Source organism: Ochotona curzoniae, unplaced genomic scaffold (assembly GCF_017591425.1).
Source record: "Ochotona curzoniae isolate NIBS_2020 unplaced genomic scaffold, NIBS_Ocur_1.0 scaffold_2453, whole genome shotgun sequence".
Taxonomy (NCBI): domain Eukaryota; kingdom Metazoa; phylum Chordata; class Mammalia; order Lagomorpha; family Ochotonidae; genus Ochotona; species Ochotona curzoniae.
This window is the reverse complement of record NW_024467094.1, coordinates 26,284,540-26,304,942: the sequence shown is the minus strand read 5'-3', so window position 1 is coordinate 26,304,942 and position 20,403 is coordinate 26,284,540. Positions and strand designations below refer to the sequence as shown.

At 39.9% G+C, this 20,403-nt stretch overlaps 1 protein-coding gene and 1 non-coding gene across 2 annotated transcripts in view; both read right to left on the bottom strand.

The window, feature by feature from the left end:
• Nucleotides 1-20,403, bottom strand: part of CA10 (carbonic anhydrase 10) — a 398,895-nt gene that overhangs the window by 349,460 nt on the left and 29,032 nt on the right. The window lies entirely within an intron of this gene.
• LOC121170545 lies at nt 14,733-14,842 on the bottom strand. Its single transcript, XR_005885977.1, has one exon. It is a non-coding gene; the product is annotated as a U6 spliceosomal RNA (small nuclear RNA).

Below are 20,403 nucleotides of genomic sequence, written 5' to 3'. Positions count from 1 at the left end.
AACTCAACAAGAAACCCGTGAAAGTATCTTTAAAGGCTTGGTTGGCTAATGACCAGGGAATTCAAGACCTTGGCTCTCCTTTTCTCCATCCACAGTTTTTCTCTGTGGCACAAGGCCATACTGCATATCAGATCATAGAGGAAAGAGCTGGGAATTGGCTCCAGAGATAAAGCGAGTGATCTTCCATCCCTTAAACCTTCAAATTTCATGTAAATTGATTCCCTTTCAGTTTTCAAAATTATCACATATTGTCAGATATGAAAAGTTCAGGAGATGATACCAATGTCTCTACTACCCTTTTGGAAGAAAAGTTGGCATTTTGCTAAATATGTTAGAATCTTTCCTTTAAGTGAAAAATCTGTCTGTATATCTATGTATCTATATTATAGGGCTGAAGTTCCCCTCATCTTCTTTTGCCTTATCTTCCCCTTCTCTTGAGATGCCTCACTTCTTGGTGCGAATAATTTGCCTACATGCTTTTATCTACAACATTCACATACTATACTATTATTTGGTGTGTTACTGAATTATAGAAAATACATCTAGCCATACTTATCTTTGTAACCTGCTTTTCTCAGTGGTCATAAGGTATATTTAAACCACTCATTTTAATGGCTGTGTGGTTTAACATTGTAAAAATAACCATTAAGTTACTTCCTTTGTTCATGCCCTTGATTTTATCAAATTATTTGAATCATTCTATTTTCAGAGAATTTGATACCTCCTAACAAAGTTCAACCTATTTCTCATTACTTTTTCAGGTGATTCTTATTTATGGTTGAACGCAAAATCTGCATGGATATTTCCATCTAGTAGGCTGGTTTTGTACTCTAGGATGACAAGAAAATAGAACTTTTCTATGACTGCCTTACATATCCACTTCTCAATCACTTATTCAATTGTTTGTTTCTGAAAAATACCAAGAAGGAATTCATGGAAGTTAGGAGCAAGACTTGAATCATGATGTAAAGAACATATGGTTTAGTACTAGAGACAATCCTTAGGTCAACCAACATGGCATCCCAAAATAACAAAGAAGAAATGCAGGTAGGACCAGATGAACTGATTTTAAACATGTTGACTATTCACCACACCACTAATTATAATATTGGAACATTTATATAAAATGTGTTTATAATAAATAGCTATTGTCACAAGTTCTCCATACAATCTCCCCTCCATCACCAGGGCACTCTTGAAAGATTAGACCCCCAACATTTCTATATTCTATATATTAAATAGTGGTACAATATGTCCAAATCCTCCAGAACCTTACACCTATTATCACTGACCCCAGCTCTAAATAATTGTTGCCAGGACTGTTATAGTTCTTGATTTTCTCCCTGGGAAGGGATATCTTGACCAGTAACCTGATTTCAGGTGTTCTCAGCATCCCAGTTACTCATAAAACCATGGAACCGTCCCCATTTCCAAATACTTAGGCTTATGAGGGAATAGTCTAAGGACAGTGCTTTGTAAACTGTAATGAACCTATGAAACATCTAAAACTCTTGAAATGGTTCAGATTTTTATTCAGAAGGTCTGGCATAGTGTCCAAGATTCTGTGTTTCTACCATGTGCCAGATGATGCCAATGCTGCCGATCTAAGAGTCATACTGTGAATAGCAACACTGTCACTATCTTAGCCTAAAAGTTAGATAAACTCTAGCCTTATTCTGACACAACATTGCCCAATCCAGCCCAGGGTCATATCAGTTTTTTGTTTTGGCAATGGTATCACACTAAGCACATATATTGGCCTAAATACTTGAGTACTTTTAGTACAGGCTAAGGTTATAGTCAGTACCTCTTTGGCCCTCATTAATAAAAATGGCTTTGAAGCTACACTAGGGTGGAGGTTAGTGATACTGGGAAGGGCTATCATATACCTGTCATTCCACCAGTTATTTCACAGGGATGGTACATAATGATCCTGTGACATTGTACCTGGGTTTCTGTTACGTCCCTGCTGCTACAGCTAAGACTTCAAAAATATATTTCTTATAATATTTTTCATTTCTTCAACAAGGAATTTTAGGCACTCATACTTCTAGTGCTATTTCAGTTACTGGGACAAAGTGCTCACTTTTATAAAATATTCTTCTGCAGTCATAAAAATATAGATGAATAAATAAGGATTTTCTGTTATTCAATGTTACGATGAGTGTAAAAGCAAGAGTTGAGAGAGTGGCAGAAAGACTGGAATGAATTTGGTAGCCAGAGAAAGCCTTTATACCAAGACTTAAATTACTACAAGAAATCATGCATGAAGCATAATAGAAATAATAAGCTAGAAAATAGAAGATACTGAAATCCAAAGTAGGAAAAGAAACAAGTTTTAGCAAAGATGGCCAGTATGCCATCTAGAGAATAAGGCTGGGGGGATGAATACACAGACAATGAAAAGTAGGAAGCAGGGCTCGGCACAGTAGCCTAGCAGCTAAAGTCCTCCGCATGCACATCCCGGATCCCATATGGGCACCAGTTCTAACCCCAGCAGCCCTGCTTCCCATCCATCTCCTTGTGATTTGAAAAAGCAGGTGAGGATGGCCCAAGGCCATGCACCTGCATGGGAGACCTTGAGGGGGTTCTATTTTGGCTCAGCTCCAGGTGTTGCAGCCACTTGGGGAGTGAATCAATGAATGGAAGATCTTCCTCTCTTTATATATACCTTTCCAATAGAAATAGTTAAATCTTAAAAAAAAAAAAAAGTAGGGGCCCAGCACTGTAGCCTAGCTGCTAAAGTTCTTGCTTTGCCCACACAAGGATCCCATAGAGGCATCTGTATGTATCCCAGAGGCTTCACTTCCCATCCAGCTCCCTGCTTGTGGCCTGGGAAAGCAGTTGAGGATGGCCCAAAATCCTTGGAACCCTGTACCCATGTGGAAGATCTGGAAGAAGCTCCTGGCTTCGGATTGGCTCAGCTCCAGCCATTGCAACTGCTTGGGGAGTGAATCATTGGATAGAAGATCTTTCTCTGTCTCTCCTCCTCTCTGTATATCTGCTTTTCCAATAGAAATAAATAAATCTTTAAAAAAATAAGTAGGAAGGGGTTCAAGTCAAGGTTCAAAACTAACCTATACTTTAAGTGTGATGTGTGACTTGTAAGATCTTTGAATTTATTTTTGAGAAATTGGGCTTTAGATAAAATTTCCAGGCATCTATTTTTAAATCTTTGGCATCAGCCATCTGTTAGCTCTTTGGAGCCATTTACTTGGATAGGGAAGGATGTGGTGCAGGTGTTGTCTGAAGAGAGCACCCGAGTTACATTTGACCATAGTGCGTTTGAGATGACTCTTAGATCCCCTATACTGATGCCAACTTGGTTGCTGGAATTAAGAATCCTAAAGAGACAGCAAGCTGTCAGAGCTAGAGAAAAAGCACAGGAATGTAGCAGATGGCTTCTAGGGTATATCCACAGGGATTCCACACACAGAGATTGATCATAGCAAGAATGGCCAGCAAAGGAATTTAAGAAATGACACGTTAAACCAAAACAAAGAAGAAAAAGCATGGTTTTGTTAGCGCCAAGAAGTAGTTTGAGAAGCTGATGACTGACTGCATCTGATTCTACCATGGGTCATGCGGATAAGAGAAAGCCAATGCTTCAAACCTGGGAATGTCCTGGGTACTGCTGCTGATCTAGATCATAGCAGCTGTACGGGCTGGGGGAGTGACACCTGATCAGGCAGGTCTAGAAGGGACTTCTGTTGAGGACATGAGAATAGTAAGTACAGAAAAGAGCTTCAGCACAGGTTTTTCTTTATTAATTTAAGAGGCAAATAGTGAGAACAAGACTGATTTAATCTTCCCTCTTCTAGTCCACTTGCAAAAGTCCACAGCAGCCAGCTGGGAATGGCCAGGTAAGCCTGGATCCTGGAACTCAGTCTGGCTCTCCCATATGGGTGGTGCTGACCCAAGCACTTGAAGCATGACCTGTGATACCCATTATCGCGAAGCCTAGTCAGAATTGGGGGTGGGACTTAATCCAACCATTCCAACATGGGAAGGTGGGCTCTATAAATAACATCTTAACCCACTGTGCCATGATACAAACTCCAACTGAAAAAAATTTTTAAAAGACTTATTTTGTTTTTATTTGAAAGGCAGAGTTAAAGAGAAGAAGAGACTGAGAGGATTTCCAACTGCTGGTTCACTCCCCAGATAGCTACAACAACCAGAGCTGATCCAAAGCCAGTAGATAGGGATTTCCTCCAAGACACCCAAGTGAATCATCCATCATCCTCCAGTGCTTTCCCAGGCCATCAGCAGGAAGCTGGATCAGAGCTGGAGCAGCCAGGACATGAACCAGTGTCCATATGAAATGCCAGCACTGCAGGTGTTAACCTACTATGCCATGGCACCAGCTCCCTAAAAAGATTTTAGGTGAAACAATTGGTGTCCAGAGGGAAAGGAGAGATGCTACTTTAAAACAAAACATAGGTCATCCAAAAGCATATTTGTATAATGGATTACTAGAAAGGGTAACTGCGGATTCAGCATTCAGACCAAAAGGACCAGATTTTAATCAGTGCAGTGGCACTCCATCTTCACAGAATCAGACATGAAACAAGAGAGTCAGGGTCTGCATGCAAACAGATGGGTAACACAGTAAGAAGGGCAGTGGCTCCTGTCTGCTCCCACTGCCACTCTGAGATCTAGAAAACAGCCAGTTCTTAAGTGCAACAAAACTCTCAATACAGTCTAGTGGGACTCTACCAGGTTATAAGACCTCAAAATTCTACATGAAATCAGATGAGATGTATACAATGCAAGCAAAGAAATCAGCAAGAGGAAATGTGACATCCTTAGTAGCATACGAAGCCCTTACAATTCTTGAAATATGGTCCATCTAGTCCTATTTCTCCAGCACCATTCTTGGGACTTGGAATGGTCAGTGCTGGGCAATACTCTGCCTCACATCTAGGTATGCTGAGAATCCCATTCATCCCTTCAAAGCTTCTACCAAAATTATCACCTTGATCAAGCCTTTCCTGATACCCACATATTTCCCCAACACTAATACCTCTTTTCCTCCCTTTTATTCTGTTCTATTGCATTGATTGGCAAAGTTGTTTGAGTTAGTGTGTCAGGTTCTCTGAAGGAAGCATTGTTTCTATCTTGATTGCCTACAATGCTGGTTTTTTTTTTTTAAACTCTCAGTCATGATGCAGTTATCAACTGTTCTCCTGGCCATAGGGTTTACTTTTGGTCCTAATATAGTACAAAACCCAGATTTGTAGTCCTAAAATAAGCCCAATCTTCAGAAGCCTGAGACTGCTGAGGCCGATGTTGGCACTTCCAGGTGATAGAAACTTTTGGGTGATGCTAATGGCCTATAGTAACGAGATACAGGTGACAGCCACTCAGTGCAATGCTGTAATGAAAACATTTGTTACCTGTAACAACCACATACATATTTTTATGGATGCAAAAATATAAAATTCTTACGCACATGTGCAAGCTGGTGAAGCACTAGGTCTATGCCTTAAGAAATATGACACTATGTCAGCAGCAGAATTCATCTAGTCTTCCAGTTAGATTCAGCCAACAAATACCCTGCTAAGTCGTGGGACTTAGGATTTCAATAGAAACCTAAGTTGAGGACATCTTTCTAAAGGAATCTAAGGCTCTCAGTCTGTCTAGCTTTCTTTGTCTCAGTCATTCAAGGTCAATGGTACCTGTATGGCACTGCAGTCAAACAGCATGTTTGATTATCACTTCAATAAAAATGACTTACAACACCTTTAATGCTAATCAAAGTCTTCAGGTTTAGATTTCGGTATGGAGAGGTAACTCTTGCCTTGGCTGCCTTTGAACTGTTGAGTCCTAATTAGTTTCTCTTAAACAGTACCTTCTGCATTCTTTGCCATGGCACTCCAAATGCTAATTTTACGCAGACCTGGGAAAAGCTAAGTTAAAATTCATAGCGTAGGAATTAAATAGGCATGGTATAAATTATTGACATACAAATGAGTGACTTCCTGCCTTGCTTTCTTTTCCTTTCCTCGTTCTTGTGACCACCTGGACATTTTTTCTTAGATTATACAGAGACACTTTGATGGGAATGGATATTTTGGAGTATAGTTTTCAATAAACATTGAAATTCACAGCAAATTCTGTTCTCCATCCCAGAGGCATATAAGTGGACCTTCGGGCCAGTACAATGGCTCAACTGGCTAAACCCCCCAACTTTCTAAACCACAATTCAGAGTGAAACTAAGAATCAATCTGTGTTTTACAAAGCCATCTCCCCTAGAGAAATCCCTAAGCCAATGGAACTGTATCATAAAATAACTTTAAAAAATTTTTTAAAAAATAAAATCAGGAAAAAAAAAAACCACCCATCTCCCCTAGTTGTGTACTGAACGCTGGGTAAGACACCTCGTCTGGTGTGATAGAACACAGCTGTGAGATTTTCCTGCTATGGGTGCAAGTGATCTCCTGTAGTCAGTAAGAGATCTTATTTGATGACCACAAACTCTCCCAGCTGTTCCTTTACCAACTTTACTGCCAGTGACTCTCCCAGCTGACCATGGCCTGCTCCATACTGACTTCTGAGGCCAGAGGAGCAGGTTTGTGCTTGTTAATGAGTTCAGCTGTCATACACTGCATATCATCTCATCTCATCTGCATCTCTTCTACAGAAGCTAGTTCATCCATTGGGAGACCAGCTCTGCACAGAGGGACTCGATGGTTTGTGCCCCAGCAGGTGGACCCTCTTTTACTATCCTCCCTAATGGTAAATAAATGGAAGGATGCATCATGCTTTAAGTAGTCCAGTGCGACCTGCCTCAATGACAATGGTTTTAAGTTTGATATTTTTCAGCTATCATTCAGGGGCCTACTGCTTGGTGAGTGAATTCCACACAATTAGGAATGCAGCTCCTCACATTTCTTTCAAGACTGTCACATTTCCTCCACATAGAAGGGGACGACTTAAAGTTCATGAAAAAAAAAATGGAATGAAAAGATAAGTTTCTTTTGCTGGCAAAAATCCAGAGACCTGTGCATAGCTTTTTTTCCCCCATAATAAAGTTACATTTTCTGTAACTTTTTAAACGTTGTCTGCATAGATTTCAAAAGATTGTGTGCATGAAAACAAAGTTACCTCTTCAGCTCAATTTTCATGGATTATTTGAAACACCCCTACAAGGCCCAGCTTCTTCCAGCACTAGGTGATTCCCTTAGCAATTACATGATTATCTCAATGACGTGATTTCCAACCGGTGTGGGCACCACGTCAAGCCAGCTGATGGAGTGGAACAAGCTCAAGTTTTAAGGCCAAACTGATCTGGGCTCAACTCTTAGTTTTGTCATTTCAAGTTACACGGTTTTGGTTGAGCATACTTGAAGGAACAACCTAAGTTTGGGCCTTATGCGCTTAGAATAGTGAACACAGAGCCTTCCACCAAGGACTCCTTTCCACCACATTTCCAAAGACCGATCTAACCCGCCCCCACCAGAGACTGGATTTCCTTTCCCCCGAGGAGCAAGACCTACCAAGATTGAAATACCCACAAAAACCTGGCCAATCTGTGCTCACTCCAATTTTCTTGGTATTCCACTACCCCTGGGAACACCCCCAGGACCCCGAACTATTAAAAAGGGCAGCCTGCTGAGAGACTGGGCCTCATGCGCTGTCAGCCACTCTCCATGGATTTATTTTCTCTGTGATAGTAAAATTCACAGCCAGATCAGATTTGTCTTTCTCTTCTGAATCTCTTTCCTAACAATATTGAACTAAGCTGCATGCTATCCACGTGCTAAGATGAAATAAAATGTTGGCTTAACAAGCTTCTGGCTTCCAGCTTCAGATCAGCTCAGCTGTGGCTGTTACAGCCATTTCTGGATAGTGACCCAGCACATGGAAGACCTTCTCTGTCTCTCTCTAAAATATACCTTTCAAATGAAAATAAATCTTGTATGTTACAAAAGTATATATGTATGTAGTTAACTAAGGATGGGGTGAACATGGGACTTGGCAGGTGGAATCTGGTTTAAGAACGTAAGACTTCATACTGGGTTTTGTATTTGTCCCTAATTCTGAACTCGTTTCCTACTAACGTACACCCTGGGAAGTACCAAAAAAAAAAAAACCCAATAAAAAACCAAAAACAAACAACAACAAAAACACTAACAATAAAAAAAACACCCAACTAAACCTTCAAAGCATGCAGTTTTTTTTTCCTATGTGCTTTCCATGACCTTTTCAAAGAACTCTCTACATATGAACTTCAAAGGTCATACGTGGAAATGAACTTTTTCTTCGAATCTCCGTTAAAGATTTGAACCTCCCTCCCTATCCTCCCTTACCATCTCTCCCCAGCTACGTTTGTCCCTTCTTTGGTTTTACTTCCAAAGGAAGGCCGAGTCCATGTTCCATACCGTATTTTTAAATCTTTTTTTCCCCTCTACCAGTGGCAAAATAATCATTATAGGGAGACTTTTATCAGCATACCTCCATCCTCCTCCTGTCTTCTGGGAACTTCAAGAGAGGGCTCAGAAGAACAAAGTGAAGTGTCTCGCTGCCGCAGTCCTCAGAACACTGACTCCTCACTCGAGGTACACTGGGTGTCTTGCTCTAACCCTGGAAGTTTGGAGGCTTCGTTTCGCAGCCAAATTCCTCATTTACTGCACTGACCGCAGCAATTGCCTTGCTTGCAGTAGCTCATGCAATTTTTCTCACTGAACTCTTTGTAAAAAACAAACAAAACAACAACAACAACAACAAAAAAAAACCCACAGGTCTTGGAGCCCTAACCCAAACTTCTGAAAATAATTCACCAGCCTGGCTGCGCATAGCAGCTTCCCTGAAGCCCACCTCCACGTATTCTGGGCTCACGTGGTTTGGGGTGGAGCCAGTGGGTAATTTCAACACCCTTTTCAGGTGATTAGGATGAAGTCATTAGCATAGGGTCAAGCAAGCTGCAATGAAGCTCCCAGGTGATTCTTATTTACTAAGAATGAAATCCACTGGTTTCCTATTAATCTCCCCAGCCCTGCCATCCTACTCAGTTTCAAATCCATAGTCTTGCAGTTGCTACATTATTATCAGGCTAAGCGATAACCAGTTCTTCGTATCTAAATTGACAAAAAAAGAACAGGATTGACTATAAGTGTATTTGTGAAGATTAAATAAGATGGGAACCTCTTAGCAAAACGTTGGTAAATAGCAGGTCTCTTTAAATGACAGCTGTTATTGTTAGCATGTTAAAACAATTATGGAGCCCTTGCTGCAAACAAGTATTGTATGTGTATCTTCAATTAATTATGAAATTATATCCTGGGGAACTCATCACAAGTGGAATACATGATGTTGAAAATGTACTTAATATCTGTACACTTAACCTATACATCATAGCTTAGCAACACAGTGCACTGTTGAGTACGGCTTGTTTGCCCTTGTAATTGCATGGCCACAGCTCCCAGTCCATGATTGTAAATTACAAGGGAGCACCACACTGCATTTCACTAGCCTGGGAATAGAGCAGAAATCAAATTAAAAATACTGATTTTAGGGGATGCATGTAGCATTTACAACATTAAAAAATCATGGTTTGACCCATCCCGAGTCATTGATGTTCAGTGTGTATGTGTTAAAGACTCCAATCCACATCTTGTTGTGTGTATCTTGGGTTATTTACATAACTCTCCTATAAATCAGTGGAGTTTAAATAGCATAAAAGAAATAGGACACGAAGATTCAATGAATGTTGCATGTAACAAAACGAGTACAAGTCTGGAACATGATAAACACTCAATAAATGGCAGCTATTACAATGAAAGGTCTTAGTGGAGTTTCAGTAAACCTCCAGTCTCTAGTACTTTTAGGACACTGCTTTTTCAACAAAAGAACCCATTTTGACTCTCTAAAGGAACCCTAATGTCTGACTTGCCCTTGTTTCTCCAGCTTTCTGTATAGTGACTGCCATGCATTGGGGGTTTAAAGAACATTTTCCAAATGCAAAATGAAAAAACTGCACTTGATGCTCATTGTCTCTATGTCTCCAGACTATGAAAACATCTCAGACCATGGGGCCACTCTTTTTGTTCCCAAATGCTGCAAACCTGCTGGTGATTCTGATCAAGAGCAGATCTGATTTATGCTGCTTAAGTGGTGGGCCAGGGAAGTAGAATCCTCCACTACTGATTTATTTATTGCCGAGTCCTTGAAACTTGAATAGGGAGGAAGAGGGAGGTGTGAGAAATGAATTAAGAGCTATGTCCCGTCACATTTGGTATGAAGTCCTTTCATTTTAGCTCAGTATAGCTTTTTGTATTCTTAACGTGAAAATTCTATAAATGTTACAAAAACACATGGCAAGTCGCATGCCTGTCTTCTGTTTGACAGCCACACACCGCTGAAAGTGATGTAGTAGCAAGCTGCCTCCATTTCTGGGACTTCATTAACGAACTGTTACAGGCTAGGCTGTATTTGCTCCTTGGTGAATGACTACAGTATATAAAGCAAATGTGTTTCCTTCATTTAGTGGATATTGATTAAAGGGTTTGTTTTTACAGCATTTAGGTTATCTTGATGCTTTGTTTTATTTATTCATAACCGTGCATTAATTGAGAGCCCAACAGCACATACACAAAAGATTGTGCTAACTTGATTGCCCTCTGCTGGCTAGAAAATGGAGTACTTAATCTGGTTTTGACCAAGTCTTTAAATATAGGCTGGTTTGTTTGTTTGTTTGTTTTACCAAATAGTAGGTTTTTACATTGAGCCCTGCTTTTTAAAGCATGGCTTTAAGTATGGCCGATGGATCCATCCATACTAAATGCAAAGCTGCCTGCTTCATTTCTTAATATTCTGTTCCCTAAAAGGAGATCTGATTTCATACATTTGGTGATTTATGAATAACATGGCCAGGAGCCAGGACACCCCATCTTCCTGTGTGTGGATAAAAGAGGACTGGAGTGAAACAGGGATGAGGCTCCCTTTCAATCTCTCAGGCTGTTGCCACATAGGAATGGCACCCTGGGGCAGTAGTCAGGTGCCCTAAATACACCTGCTCTTTACTCTAGCTATAAATAAAGGAGGAGGTAGAATCCCCAGGGTACTATGAATGCAGATTTTCTGATTTATCTTACTAAGCCTAAGTACATATAAATAATAGTGAGAAACTTTCAACAAGGTATTTCCCATTAAGCCTTTTTGGTGTTCTTGCTTTTGTTTGTTTGTTTGTTTCTTTTTCTTTTCTACAAAAATGCACACACACCCCAATTTTTTTTTTTTAATTTTTAGATAGTTGTTCTTACTTGCAGCTGAGATGCTTTTTGCCACAGGGAGTTTGCATAACCTCTAAATGTTTTTAGTGCCTAGAACACACAAAAATTCCAATACAAGACCCCAAGGACAGATTTCTTGCAGGCTTCCATGCAGACCCATGCAGCAGGCACTTTTATTTTTTCAAACACTGACTACTCCCTCCCCAAAGTAGTCCTGCCATGTGATTAGCAAACTTTCACAACACTCCTTTTGCACTTGACTTCCTGGTCCCTGACCACAGTTCAAAGAAGACAGTTCCTCAGACATTAGCACAGTGGAGTCCTCCACTCTTGAAACGAATGTTGAAAGCATTTAATAAAGTCAGACCAAGGCAAAGCTAGAGGAACATCTTTTTCTACCAGGAGGGGAAGTTGAAAATGCCACAGAAATGAAGGTAAAACTGATTGACTTAGCCCAGGATTTGGATTAGTAAAAATTCAGACATTAAGAATAAACAGAAAATAACATTTTCTAGTATATCAACTGCCATTTAGTCAACTGGGCCTTTCAAATGTGTGCTTTCATTTTCTTCTAAAGATGGCATGGGAAAGCAGGTGACAGCAGCATGGTTAGGCTCATTCCGCAGAAAACACTGAGAAAACTGTATGTCTTTCCTGCAAGCACCAAATCACACTGACGTAAGTACAATTTTCTGATCTTTAAAATCTGGCTTTAATAGATGTTATGAGAAAACATACAAGTCATTCTATGGGCTTTAGGATTAAATGTGTATGTACCTATGTATTTCCCAAAGTGAACAAAATTCAAAGAAACCACAAATTATTGGCATAAAAATCTAAACGATGATGCTGAAAGAAGTATTTGGATTTGATCCTTCACTGATTGTTTCCAGAGCAAGAGCCCTATTTGGTGAAGATCATCCAGAACATTGTACTCTGGGGGAAACATCCTACATATATCTGCAGCTTGTTTTCTAGTTGGAGAACAACCTCTATCGCAAATTAATGCAATCACAGTCTGTTTTCCATGAGGGCCAGTTTCCATGGGGTTGGAAAACAATGGGAAAGGAGTTCAACTCAGGCCTCATGTCCTTGAAAATCTATCATATCTGGTTTCAAATTATGTCCCAAATCCATGAGTTTCTACATGTGTACTTCTACTCTCGTAGGTTAGTGATATAAGATGTGGGGTAAGTCCATCAGAGGCATGTTTCATGACTTCGAATCAGTCAGTTACAGAGAAGGAAGCAGCAAAGAAAGGCCTACCTCAAGAAGTTTGAGATTTTGTTCCTGATGTCTCCATCATCAGGAGCCAAAATATCCCAGGCCATTCAGGTGCTCATATGAAATCACTATGTGTTATATTCCCTTGATCTTATTCATTTGATTTCTCAGCAAATACTAAACATAAAAACATAAAATACACCAGAGACTTAAAAAAAAAATTCTCTGTGTCTGCATGTGATAACATCTGTAGACACAGTCGTGCTTATCGCCTGGATGTGAACTCTCCATCCTCTGAATACTCATAACGTTCTTTGTATCTTTCGGATAAGAGTTTTTCATTTGCCTTCTCTGCCCGTCCCAGTGTAAGCTCCTGTGGATAGAGAGCTTGTAGGGTCAGATGTCTCACTCTGTTAAGGCAGCAGGATAAAATGAGGCCTCTGTACTGACAAACCTGTCTCGGGAAGCTGGTTCACTAACGGAAGGACTTGGAGTACTCAATCTTCCTGAACTTCATTTACAACAGTGAAAGAGTTACTGTAAGTTACTGTAAGGATTCAGTGAGATAAGACACAGTAAATTCCTTAGGAATGCCTTTCCCCCTGGGAACAGATGCATTAAGTGCTAGCACTCTGTTTTAGCTTGGGGTCTTTGAGGCAAGACCTGGTGAGGAGGTCTGGGTGTTTTTGATTTAATTGAAGGAGAAGGCTCTGGAAAGAGGGAATGGGGGAAACAAGATAGGGCAAAGGGAGAAGCTGGAATAGTAGCTAAGTTCTGTCTGACTTCATGTGAAACCAATGGCAGCAGAGAGATGACCCCACCTTGGAGTGAGCCTTTATGACATCCCGTGAGGGAAGACCATGACGTATTTTTCATGGTCAGGTAGCTCCTGTTTGGCCAAGGAAAATTCTCTGAAGAAATCAGCTGTAAGCTACTAATAGCCAAGACCTACTGCAACCATGTAAGGGAGAAGAAACACCCATGCACTATTATGTTTTTTCATCCTATCTCCAGATTTGAATTTCTGTTTTATAAGGACTCAGCAAACAACTGTTGCATTGAACTGAATTTAGGACTCCCAGTTATGAATGCAATGCCAAACCAGTGTGAGTAGCTCTGGCTTCACCCACAGATCTAAAGGTTTTGCAGTCAGCATACACATTTCCTCCCTCCACTGACCCTCATAATTACCAAGACTACACAAGGTTGTAGTGCATCCCTAAATTTCTTGGCACACTGATTATGTCTGAAGCTGACTTAACTATTAATTTCCTTGCTTTCCTTATTTCAGAGATTTTCTGGTATTAATTACACCTACGCTTACATCCAAATATTTCATTGTGATGCAGATTATACTTATAAGTGCATGAATTATTCTTTGAAGGCAAGGGGAATTAATAATATTTCACCACTCACTGTGACATGTTGCCAAGCATGTAAGTGACAGGTGCACTTTTAAGTGATGTACTTTTTCTGTTCCTTGATGTGCAAGGACTCATATTTAAAGAGATTATAAAAGTTGTGGAGGTATTGCCTTCTGGATCTCCTGGGGCCATATTTGGTTTTCCATCTCCATTAGTAAATTCATGAATATGTAATGTGTCCAGGTCTTGGTACCTACACAGATTAGATTGCATTTGGACAAATCCCAAGCAAGGGGAGAGGATGGCTGGAATGGTCATCATTAGAAACAATCTTAAAATCGCAAGCTGTCTTGTAAAGGACTATTTTTTTAAAAAAAAGATTTATTGATTTTTTATGCATTTTTATTTGAAAGGCAGATTTCCAGATAGAATGAGAGAAATAGAGAAAGAATTTCCATCTCTTGGTTCACTGCCCAAGTGGCCACAATGGCTGAAGTTGAGTCAGTCTGAGGTCAGGATCCTCCTCCAGATCTCCCAAGTGGAAGCAGGGTCCCAAAGTTTTCGGTCATTCTCTGCTACTTTTCCAGTCCCAAAGCAGGGAGCTGGATGGGAAGTGGAGCAGCCTGGATACTAACCAGCATCTATTTGGGATCCCGGAAGAACAAAGCAACAATTAAGCCATTAGGCTATCATGCTGGACCCCACAATTTGCATTAATTCTTCAACTATCAACTTTACATTTAATGTTCCTGACTCCAAATCTTTTGAGTTACCCAGACACTTTCAGAAACCTGAGTTTTGTCCTAGTGACTGGAAATTAAAGGGTAGCCAATCAAGTTGCGGGACCAATTCTTTTTTTGTAGAAATGGTTCTAAATTTATGATGGTTGAGTTATGATTTTTGGCTGTAAGATGTTATGAAATCACAAATTTGCATGTTATCCCTGCACAGAGGCCATGCTAATCTTCTTTGTATCATTCCAATTTTAGTATATGCGCTGCTGCTAAAGCAAGCACAGATGTTATGCAATCAATATTCCTTCAGTAGAAGTCATACTTTGAATTCGAACTCTTCCTTGAGTAGAGATCTGCTGATGCGGAAGAAAGACAGTGAGCCACAGCTGCCAGTCACCCACGGAATCATGAATGCCAACAACTAATACTTATTTTTTGCTGTGCTGTTAAACTTGAGTGTTCTATAGGTTAAACTTATTAGGTGCATTTTCAATCTATGATGAGCTTACTGGTACAAAAGTTAAGGGAAGTTCAGGCTTTGAAGAGGGTACAATAGTGCTACGTGTCACTTCACAGAAAGTATTTCCTGAGCACACTCTTCAGCCAGACCTCTTGAACTAAATATGGGATCATTACTTCTCAGTTATGTTTCCTTGAGAAAATTCTTCAGTATTGGTTCTATCATTATGGCGACACTAATGTCACCTGAACTTATGATTGATGAGAAGATGGCACAGATTAAAAGTGCTCACAACAGTGTCTAGTGTGCATTTATGATTCAGCAATGACTAATTATCATGAATATAAACAGTAGGATCAAAATTTTTCCTTCCCCTCACAGATGCCATTGACTCTTGTGTCAATAGAAAACTGATAACCTTCTACCTTTCCCATAGATTATTCTGGGAAATCTTTTTCCCATAACTCCCTGTGAATCATATTTTATGTATTCCATAGCATCCATGAGATCCCCTCATGTTATTCCTTAAAGATGGTTCAGCCTAAAGCTGATGCAAAGGTTCCTAATCCTCTTCCTTTATATCTTACTGAAATATTCAATGATAGGCCTACAATCCTAATAAAAGAAAATTTGTTTTTCCATCTAATAATATATTTTCCACCTTTAAAATCAATTAGAGGCTCTGAAAATGTTGTATAGTCCAAGGGCTGTGGTTTAGAACATCAACCCTGAATTCCCAAGAAATCTTATTAGCTCACAAAGATTAGCTAGTCAGGGTGCACAGGAGCCCAGGGTCTGTAAGGTAGGAAGATAAGATATGGGGTAAACTCACTGAAAATTTTAACTCACCTGCTTGAGAAATTCATATGGATTCTCTCTCTCTCTCTCTCTCTCTCTCTCTCTCTTTCTCTCTCTGTTTGCTTCACACCATATTTTATTTATAACCAGTATTCAAAAACAAAAATAAAAATGTAGAGTTCTGACTACACACATATACACACACTCACCCATATGTTCAGGGCATTGCCAAAGAGGCTCTGGAAAAATCAATGATGTAAGAATCCCATCTTATGGAATTACTAATCCATTTGGGAAGACAAGACAAATCCATGAAAAGTTAAATAGCAATTAATGAGTTCAGGGACAGTACAAGACAACAGTGGGAAAGATACTGCCATGTAGTAAGTAATTAATTGCTAAATGCTTTCAGTGAGTTAGCATCATAGACATTCCGAGGAGAATAAGATCCATATGACATGTGAAAGTGTTAAGAAAAATAGAAAATGGCTCTTCCACTGAAAGAAGACAAAACCGCTGAAGTTAAATACACATTTATACTTCAAGCGAGTAATTTAAGGTGTTTACGCTTAAAATGAACATTCGTTAACTACTTCCCTTGTTAATAACATGTGTTGTTCAATCACTGAGAATTGTGTTCAAACATCTGCAGATATAATGCATTTAGAGGAAATCTGTAAGTCAGACCCAAGATGCGAAGGGAAATCAGGATATAGGGTTTGGTGAAGTTTTAACACGATATACTCTATAGCCACACGTGGGAATGATGTAGGGTCCTGAAGAGCATCAAAGGAAGCAAGAGTTGCCAGAACGTAATGGAATTCAGGCAACAGCAGCCCCACCATACTCCTCAACTTAGAATGAACGGGTTAAACAGTGTGAATTTTAAAATATTCTGGAAAGACCAGACTGTAACACCTGCTAGTTTGGTTCCCTGATTGAAGTTTCTTTATCACATCCCCAGGTCACGGCGAGTATCTTGGCATCGAGATTTGGGGAAAGGAGCATATCCCCAGACATGCTTGATATTCAAGAGTAAACCTACACCCAGACTTCTACTGTTTGATTACTGCAGCATTGGTAATTCAGTGATTTGCTTATATGGACTCCGTAAGACAGTGGTGAGGGATATAGCTCCAAAACCAAACTGCATGGGTTCCCATCCCTATCTCAACACTAGGATCATGTGTAAGTTGCTTATCTAGACACTGAGCACAAGTTTGCCCATCTTTTAAAGGAGGCAGGAGGAATAGTATGGAACTGATCAGTAGAGACAAGTGAGCTAATTTGTGTGGGCTCCTTAGAACTCAACTCAGTACATAGTAATTACCCAATAAATATAAACTGTGAGACCCTAACACTACATGTGTAGTCTCTTGACAAGCAAAATAGAGAGGTAGCTTTGCGCCCTTCTCTGCAATAAGCATATACATGAAATCAGAGTCCACTAATTTGATAGTCTTGTATTCTGGCTTTGTGTAGTTATTTTGCCCCACACTTGGTTTTACCATAAGGACCTAATTTTACCTGGATTCTAATCTTATCCTTCTTCCTATCAGATTTTGGGTTGAAAGTCCCCTGGTGTTTCTTTGATGGGGACACCTTGTTGATGTTTGTGTTGCTATGTTTCATTCTAAAAACTAGACTAAACTTCTGCATCCCGGCCATCCTATAATGCTGTGCTCTGCTTTCTCCTGAGACTTCCTGCAGGTGACATGTGCAGGTGTTGGGACTGTTCAGAGCGTGGTGGCATGATTCTCTGGATGCCTTCTATTTCCTATTGGCAGCTTCTCCCTTTGCATCCTATTTCCCAACACTGACTTCCTCATCCTTGCCCTTAACGGTTTTGTATCTAAAATGCTCAAGTATTAGAATTTTGCTTAAGAATGGTAGCCTAAAATGGCCGGATCACTCTCTTTCCTGCAGACATCATGGCAAATTCACCAAGTTCCTTGCAAGCATTTGCAAAGGATCCATCCACGTGAACTCTTGGGTAGTTGCTTTGACAAAATGAGATGACAAGGACAACATCCAGAATTGCTTGATTTTGCTCTTATTTGCAAAACTATCTCATCAGCATTAAAACAGGAAGTTCCAAGTGAAAGGAGATATTGCTAAAAAGAAATACAAACAAAAGACTACTGCTTAGCACACAACCAAATCTACTGCTTTAATGTGTAGTGCAGAACAAAATATACTGAATAGCTCTCAATAAATCACTCTACAGTATCTAGAAACATGGAACCATACATCAATTTCACAATTTTCACGAGAGCTAGATCTCAAATAGAAAGAAAAGAGAATGACAGCTTCTGAGTAGACATCTGCAGCAATCATCTGAAATAGAGAAAATAATCGGAGACCATTCTTGGTGCTCTCTCTCTCTCCCTTCCCCCATCTATAAAATACACCGAGGCAAAATGCTAGACATCAGCTTCCAATCACTGTTAAGAAAGCACAAGGCCAATTACAGCAACTGGCAGTTCAGAACACACAGCACAAGTTGTTCCAAAAGAAGACCCTTTTCCTATTCAATAGGCCTGTCTCAGCTGCTGCACACCTGTGCTGCCCTCCTGTCCAATGGCCTCCAGGAACCTGTAGGCAAGAGGCAGATCATTAGGAGCCTTGACCTGTTCAAGCTGCTGCAACCTCTGGAGCATCTTTCAGAATGCAGCAGCTATTATTCTAGCACTAGAAGTAGCAATTCAGCTTGTCTTCCACAAATACTCTTCTTACTGCCTTTCATTCTACAGCAAATAACCTTTTATGTACACCTCAATCAGGGCTATCAAAACAGCCATTAACACAACATGGAGAGAATGAAAAGCAAGAGAAAGCTCAAAAACCAGACAGACAAAAAAAAAATCATATTTGTGTAAGAACCCATAGATGACACAGCTGTTTAAAAATTGCTCATTAAAATGTCAGTTCTCTTTATTTCTGGGCTGCTTGTTCGGCATCAGTTTGTACCTGAGGATAGCACCTTGCTTACTTAATCTTTATTTTTTCCTGCTCTAAATCACTGATAATTTTTGTATCATTAGAAAGAGCTAGGGTGTTGTTTTCTGATTCATGCTTCCAAAATATGGCTACTCATTTTTTTTTAATGTCAGAACCCCCAGAATTAGTACAAGTGGAATATGGCAAGTTCTTACTTAAACATTGTTACACAGCTTAAAGATTTCTCTCAGTTTCAAATCTGCACCCTTTCTTCTAGAGATTGTGATTGAAAATCCACCAATAACTTCTCCATTGCTGCTTAATGCTGAGTCTTCCTTTACAAATAAAGTCCTTTAAAATCAGTGATTTCCAGTATTTGTGCCGTCAAAGAATATTTGCCTTCACCTAGCATTAGGCCTTGGGTTTTGAAAATTCTTTTTACATTCATACACATATTTGTGAATGTATCCTGTTCAGCATTTTGTTGATCAATATATGTATATTTACCAATAACATTTTCTGATCAATGAGAGATAACCTTTGATTGCTCAATTGAACTGGTACAACTGTGTCCAAAGGCAGAAACACTTGATCTTCAAGTCTGCTTCCGCTTCATCAGGGGTATTAACTTCTTGGTAGTTTGAAATCTGAGAAAGTCTCAAAAATTATAACAAAATAATAATTGCAAAGAATTTTACAAAAGAAGCAATGGGTAAACTATTTCCACCCCAAGTTTTTAGAAAAGTAAGTTTAGTATATTACATAAAAATTAAAAACTCTTTTGCTTTCATTTAAAATTCGACCAAGGACTCAAAATTCTGTTGGAGCCCAATGACCAGCAAGGTGGGAATCAACGCTTTGAGGCAAACAAATCAGTTGTGTGAGGATCTAAAAGAGAACTAGTGGAACAGGTAGGCTCTGGGCACACATTCATGCGCAGAGGTTAACAGGTATACGGTAAGCACACCAAGAGACCAAAGATCATTAATGGAAGCTTGAAATAATTTGTTAAGAAAATGATCATGCCAGATATTTTTCAAAGTTTATCTACTAGAATGTAAGCTCCCTGAGCCGCAGGAATCACCTGTGTGTACCAACAGCCTCCAAGGACAGCCTCAGTAACTATCGAACAAACAGATGTGTGAGAGTTCCTTATTCCTTCACCATTGTTTTAACATGGAATACACTTTTCAAGGTGCCAAGGCTGAAGAACTACAGTTTAAGACACACAGGACCTATCAGCAGCAGAGCCTTGGTTCCCCTTTTCAAAAAGGCAACGGGATCAGCATTGTGTCCGCTTTTGGCACCCACATCACACCGCCACTTACAAAGCCATCATTCCATATTGGAGTGGTGGTTTGCTCTGTGGCTCCTCTGCTTCCAACCCAGCTTCCTGGTAATGCACTTGGGAGTGCAGCAGATGTTCCAAATGCTTGACCTCTGCCTGCATGTGGGAGACCAAGATGGAGTTCCTGGATTTTCAGCCTGATCCAGGACAGGCTGTTGTGCCCACTTAGGGAGTGAAACAGTGAATGGAAAATCTATTACATTTCCCCACATTCCCTGTTTCCGTCCCCTCCCCCCTTTTTGTTTTTCAAATAAATAGATCTTCAAAATAAAAGAAGGTAGCTTGTCCAGAACAACT